The sequence below is a fragment of the Juglans regia genome, chromosome 2, assembly GCF_001411555.2.
Source record: "Juglans regia cultivar Chandler chromosome 2, Walnut 2.0, whole genome shotgun sequence".
In the NCBI taxonomy this organism is placed as follows: domain Eukaryota; kingdom Viridiplantae; phylum Streptophyta; class Magnoliopsida; order Fagales; family Juglandaceae; genus Juglans; species Juglans regia.
Genome location: NC_049902.1, coordinates 16,833,914 through 16,841,393, shown reverse-complemented (window position 1 = coordinate 16,841,393; position 7,480 = coordinate 16,833,914). Strand labels below are relative to the sequence as shown.

The window sequence follows — 7,480 nt, the reverse complement described above, 5'->3', positions numbered from 1 at the left end:
TTGCAAATAATGATGAAACGTCATGATGAAATATATGTTTTTGATAGTTGAAGTGAAAAATATTCTCTGTAAGAAAATGTGTCTAAGTTTTCTGAAAATGTCAAGGAATCTGGATGGGAGACATATAATGATTTTTTTCTGCATCTCATGCATTTCATATTTATCATTCATCATGCATAATTTATCTTTGTACACATTGGTTGTCTAACTTAATTAGATTTCAAATAAATCTCACCTCTTGTGGACCTACTATCATTCCACTTGGAATGATAGAAGCTGTGTTAGGATCCAATGAGACAGACCAAATGGACTAGTGGACCCGATTGATTGAAGAGGAGCCGGATCTCGACAAAAGATTAGACCTCATTTTGATGATTATAGCCCTAACCCTTCTTGCATTAGAACGCATGAATCAGTTGATTTATAGCCATGGAGACTTCTTATCAAAAATAATTGTACTAAGATTATGCTATATTATGATTTGAACTTATGATGGTTATGAATGACATTGGGATGTTTTAGTTTATTTTGACATAAGTTTTATTTAGTTACCCTTATTCCGCTACGGTTATTGCATATTGTAATACCCGAGTCCTACTACGTAGGTCGTTACGTCATTTTATTAATTCTTTAAGTTAAATATTTTGAGATAAAGATTTTTATTACTTTTAATTATTTTATTTTAAGATGAGTATGCTTTATTTTTTTAAAATATGATTTATTAAAATAAATCAAGGGTATTATTTTTAGACTTTGAAATATTTTCCCTTAAGTTCTTTAATTTTATTTATTTAAAAAATGACCTAATTATTCTCTACCATTGAATTGGTAGGTGAAAAGCATCCTTGAGGTGGATAGATCTCTACCATCCACTTGCTTCCTTGTGATGGAAGGAGGAAACAAAGATGGCCTTGTTTGCATTCAAAACCCACCTCAACTCATCTCAACTCATCATTACAACTTTTCTAAATTTCCACACAAAATATAATAAACAATTTAACTTTTATTTTACTATTTACAAACCATCTCAACATATCTCAACTCATCTCTGAATCCAAACCACTCCCAAAAGTCCTTGTCCCTCCTTAAGCTTACAGTGAAAGCCATACAAAGGAGAAAAGAAAAAGACAAAACTAATCCTAAAGCATCCTATTCCTACCGGTTGGTCAACACCCAAGAAAGGAATAAAATCTCATCTTCCTTTCTAAGAAAAGCAACTAAATCCTTTTGACTTTTCTTCCCCTTTTCCCCCGTATTAGGCTTCTAAGACAAGCCACTAATTATTTTTTTTGTTTTCCTTGGTCTCGTAAACTTCTTAAGTAAGCTAATAAATTTATTTTTCCTTGTTGCATCCGTCGGTTCTACGTAAGGCAAACACATAGAAGATTTCTCAAGCCCTCACCCGTGTGTCTGCGTCTCATTCCCTCCCCCTCCATTCTTCTTCCAATCTCAAGCCAAGCATCCACCACTTTTCCTTCTTCTCAAGAGGAAAATAGCAAGGTAAGAGTACCCTTAATCCTTCTCCCTTGTGTATTTTGAATTTAGCCATGGTTGATCAAGTGAGTTTTCTTTTGATGATTTTTGATATTTCAGTTTTGGGGTTTAAAACAGTGATATCGTGTTGCTCTTCATCTACACGGCTATACCACTATTTGGTCTTCCACTTGTGTTTTGAAAGGAGCTAAGAGCTTAAGGTAAAAATCCTAATTTGACTTAGTTATTTTTAATGTGATTTCGGAAGCTCACTAAGTTGTTTTAGCTTGTGTTTTGATGTAGTTAATTTCCTATATTACAAATAAATATGTATACCCTGTTTTTGGCCCAAACCGAATAGTATTATAGTTGTTTTGCTATTTATTTTCCTATATTTCGAAAACACTATGTTGTTATTAAACTTGGTTTAACCACAAGAGATGATTATAGTGATTTTAAATTATATATGTTGGTATCATGTGCCTTGTGTGGAGATTTGGTTGGTAATCTATTTTTAGGATGCTAGAGGCTTAATTTAAAGGTTTTGCTTGGTTCTATAATTTTATATCTTGCTTTTAAAGGTATTAAGTGAGTAAATCATAAGCTTAAGTGTTTAAAGGTTTTAAAAGTTTCTTAATGAGTGACTTTGCTATACGTTATGCTACTTTAATTTTAATAGAGGTTTTATCTAAACTATTTAATATATTGCTTATGTGAATAGGTTATAGCTTAGTTAGTTTAGATATAAGGGATTAATTGTACATGAGGTATTATGATATGCAAAGCTGTCCAAGTATTCCTAACTCCATGTCATGCCATAAAAGTAGCCCATTTATGTTGTCTCTCGTTTGGTTAAATTCTACCTAACCCAAGAGTCCAAAATATTGATAAGCTAACCTTTTTATAATGAGGGACCACAAGTTGATTTAAAGGGCATGTTTCCTAAGCTTGTTTAGCCTACTTGAGATACCTAAATCTATTTTAAGTCCCATTGTCGAGAATTCCATAATTTATCTCCTAAGGTCCATAACCCAAAGTGAGCTTGAACCAAAGAAACCTTGCTTGAACCCTATGAATTCTTAACTACTTTTCATGTAAGCTTTTAAAATAGCTTTTACATGGACAACTAGCATGTCTTAATATTTAAGTTATTTCTTTTGTAAGTCGAGGTGAGGGGTAGTCATTGGGTTAATGTTAAGCATAGAAGAGACGTTAGATTGTAATATCGTGGCTTTCTCTTTTAAATGGAGGACTAAAGAATATTGTATGAGTATTAACACTATTATGTTATTTATTGGAATAGAAATATTGATGATGGAAGTATCGAGGAGCATAGAGGTAAGTAGCTATGACCATGCCTCTTACACCAAGTTCTCTTTATGAAAAAATATCTCTCTCCCTTATTGCAAATGTTCTTTTAAAGAAAAGAGTAAATGAATATAGTATATACAAGCCCTTTTTTGATAGCCCTTGTTAAGCACCCTATCGATTATAATTGTATGTAAGTGTATAAGGTAATGCATGCACGTAGGTTCTAAGTCGTGAGGTTTCCATATATGCTCACTCAATAAACTTATTGATTATTCCTATATGTAGTATAACATGAAAATATATCTTTTCTATAGAAATGCATGTGCATCAAAGAAAGAAAGATGATGAAAATGTTTTGATTGCAGATGAAAGAAAATGAATCTCTCATGCCTTATGCTTCAAGTGATGCTTTAAATGGGTTTTAAAATGTTCCTATGAACTGATGCTTTAAATGACGCGAAGAAAGTGTTTTAAAATGCACTGATGTTTTAAATGATGCGAATGAACATCTTAAGATGTCCCTATGAACTGATGTTAAATTGTCCCTATGAACTGACGCTTTATGGATACCATGAAAAAAAAATGATGTTTAATCACATGCTTTTAAAATGATGTTTTTTCATGAACGCACAATTAAATGAAAAGATAATGCTTAAATTCATGCTTTTAAATTACGTTTTCCATGAATGAACTGTTAAATGATGAAAATGACTGAAATGACTGAAATGAATGAAAGAAAGGACTGAATGATTGAATGCTTTAATGTATGAAAATACGTAACGGCCATATGAATGAAAAGGGTACCAAAGGAATGGGCAGAATGTATTGCTGGGTAAGTAGTATTAGTAGTGCACCCAGTGCTGCCCCCTGACTGAAAGGGATTCCCAACTTGTGGCTACGGGCAGAATCCGGGTCCAAAGGAATACCGCTAGCCCCAACACACGGGGCGTAATAGTGTGTACCGGCTAAATAAAGTGAAATATGAAAGTATAGTTATTTGTTAAAATATTTATGAATGAAAGCATAGTTATTTCTTAGAATGTTTATGCATGAAAGTATGGCTTATTTCTTAAACTGTTATGCATGAAAGTATTGTCAAGAATTAGCAAACATGTTTATGTATGCATGTTTTCAAAAGAAAAGAACAGATGCCTAGTATGTTCACTGCATAGTGTACTACTTACTGAGTATTCGACTCACTTTATTTTAAATGTTTTAAACGTCCAGGTAATGATGAAAAGGCTACGGAGCAATGCATTACTTCTGAGGGAGAGGCAAAAGCTTAGGATCTTCCATAACTAGAATAGTTATGTTTATGGATGACGGATTATGTTTTTATGAACGTATGGACTCTGAAAGTCTTTTATGGATGAATGTTCGAATAGAATGTCCATCAGGTATTCCCTTTATTAAATTAGAAATTTAGAGTACATGTGTGTCATGTCCATGCCGATTGCATGTTATTAGAAGAAAAAAAAAGGGAAGAAAAGGAAGTAAAGGGCAGGTATGTACGTCGCGATCCCGACCTTCCTAGGACAGGATTGTGACACATATTGCTAGATGCATCTATATGATGCATTGTATATTAACCATCATGAACAGGAGTATATAACCTTATGTTGCATGTTCAACGCTCTAAGTCTTCATTCCATCCCAAGTGGAGGTTGGGGGTATCACATACTCCTTTTGGAATTTAAAGATCTCCATTAGAGATTTATTTCAATTTAAAATCATCACTAATTGAAGTCCCCTACAAATTCTCAGCCACTGTCAATCCTACAATGAATGAATTACTAGATCATGTTTTTAAATTCAAACTCTCTTCTTAGTTGATCATGACTGAGTGTTCAGCAGATTAGTGCCACTATATGTATTAACCGAGTCCAACTCAAACTCGTTGTTACCCTCTCCCAAATCTCTCTATAAATATTTCCCTTCCATGTGTTATTTAGAAAAAAAACCATAAACCTCCGTAAATGCAGCAGCCGAACCCAAGATACCTAGTCCAGCACCGTGCGTGTCCCACATTCACCACGCCAATAGCCGACTGCCTTATTCCTCTCACAATATCCTTCACGTTTTCTCTCTCTCTTTCTAGGTAACGTGATTGATTTCATGCCGGAAATATTTGATTAAAACTGCATGGTAAGTAGTTTGATCATAAATTAAGATTAACATACATTATCTAGTTATCTATATTATTTTTAAAGTCAGTTATTTGGAAGCTAATTTTTATGTACCACACATGTTATGATATTTTGCAAGCACTTCATTCATCATGTTTCTTTCCACATATTATAGTTATGTATGTATATGCATCTCACGTTGCATAGGACACCTAAACTTTCATAAGATCAAGTGTACGATAAACTCAGAGCAGTTAATAAGATGACCATTTAGATGCATGGTACCAATGCAGTTTTAGAGTGGATGTGCAAGCCACAGACTCAAGCGTGGTCTACCATACTATGCCAAAATACTATCAGTGACTCCCCATGCAGTCGCGGGATATGAGGTAGGTGCACAATCTTGCATACATGGTTAAGTGTGTGTGCCAGTATGTTAAGTAAGATAAGTCGGATAAAACAAGCCAAGTCATGCATGTCGTAGCATACGTATGAGCAATCATGATTTTAAGTTCTCATCATGAAATATTTTATGAAAAACCTTATGTTAAGTATATTTACGTCATGATGAGTTTCTTACTAAGTCATCAACACATTTTAGTATTTTATGTTTTTAAACCACCCTAAGTCGGAATATTTATGAAGGTAAAGTTGAAGGACAAGACGTAGTCCAGGAGGGCATGACAGTGGCATAGATCATGTACATTGATTTTAAGTTATGAATTTTATGGTACGGATTTTAAGAAATTTTAATAAATGCTTTCGCACACTCTCATTTATGATTTTAATATTTTAATATAAACGACTCAACTTATTACAAGGAATCTTTGCACTTGACAATTCCTTTAAAAAATATATATATATTTTTAAGTCAGGTTCAACAGTAGCACTCCGACACCCGTAATTTTCTAAAAAAATGATATCTTTCTTAACCGTGGGGAGCCTTGTGTTACACTTTCTCCTCCTACTTTCTTTATTCTCCCCTACTACCATTGTACTTCAAAATTATTTTTCATATATTGTTGTTCATTTTATATGAAGAACAACCACAACCGTTTCAATTAATAATTTGTGAGTATTATTTTATTTTATTTACTCTACACTTATTTAATTGTAACTGGCTGGTTCTACCGTCTTTTATTTTACATTTCTTTCTTATATTTATGCTTCCACCACCTTTACTTGTTGCTTGTTATCTTGTTACTTGTTAAGGATGATATATATATATATAGCTCATATATATATATATATATATATTTATATATATATTTCATATGAGCATGTTTGGACACCTGAAGTATTTCAAAATTTTGTAAATAGTTATAAAATTATTTGAGTGAAGATGTTTAATTGAGTTTTAAGAAATGAGAGAAAGAAAAACGTTGAATAAAAAATTATAAAATTAAGATTCTTTTTAATATTATTTTTGTTTTGAAACTAATAAAAGTTGTATTGATATTTGTGTTTTGTTTTGAAATTTATAAAAGTTGTATTAATTTTTGAGTTTAGATAATATTTAGGTAATGATTAGATGCAAATGTTGAAAATTTAAAATTAAAAAATATTTTGTATTTTAGTGATGCATGAAATTCTGAGAAGTTTTGAAAATCTTGAGAATTTTTTACCTGTCCAAACATGAGTTTCGGTCTCACAACTTACAAGTCTTGGACATTACTACTATATGCCATATGGGTAGGAAAGAACTTCCCTTAAATCTTATCCATATTTATTTGAAATATGAGTAATTACAAGATTTTTCTATGGAACGGATACGTGGTACTCATATTAGATGTGGCATCAATTAAAACTGATACTTACATAGACAATTTTACTTGCATGGCATATAATTACAGGGTTAAGTACCACCTCATTTGTATTAATTAGGAAATATCTAATAATTTTGCGTAAATAGGGAGTTGTTATATTTATGGCTGCCCAATAACACTTATTGCAGCATTTAATGATTAGTAAAGTATGCATGGATTGGATAGAAAATCATTGCAGTGATTCTATATAAGAATACGTTAATCTTGACGAATTTAGAAACGATCATTTTTAAGTTGTAGGTTGTGCAATTTACGCGCATTATTTTTTAAAAATAGTGAAATTTATTCTTAAAACAAATCATGTATCTCATCTTTACTCAATTTTTTAAAATAAAGATACGAAACTTATGATACACCACGGCGTTCAGCTAGAGGACTCAAACCAAATCCCAAATATTTGGGAGGAGGTTAGACGAACAAAATCGACGCAAGCGGAAGTAGTGCGCGTAGCGCGGGACGTAATGCGCAGGACGTAGCGGGACGAAGTGCGCGAGATGTAGCGTTCGACGCGGGACGTAATGCGCAGAAACGACATGCATACGTGCATGGACTGGGTCATAGCCGTTAGAGATATTTCAGCTCTATGTTATCTTCTGTTTTATCCTCTGTTTTATGATTAATTGCCGCTGCATTTTTATTTAGTTAAATACGTGAGTCATTTCCCTTTTATTAGGCGTCGGCTACTGGTAGTGGCTTAGGTTGTTCCTCTGTTTCCGCAAGTTCTGTTTTAGTGTTCTGTTTCAG

The 7,480-nt window shown here is 32.9% G+C and overlaps 1 long non-coding RNA gene across 1 annotated transcript; it reads left to right on the top strand.

The window, feature by feature from the left end:
• Nucleotides 1-1,395: 1,395 nt before the first annotated feature.
• On the top strand, nt 1,396-4,225 carry LOC108996242. The gene is made up of 3 exons (XR_004798367.1): nt 1,396-1,500; nt 1,594-1,694; nt 4,012-4,225. It is a non-coding gene; the product is annotated as an uncharacterized LOC108996242 (long non-coding RNA).
• The last annotated feature ends 3,255 nt before the right edge of the window (nt 4,226-7,480 follow it).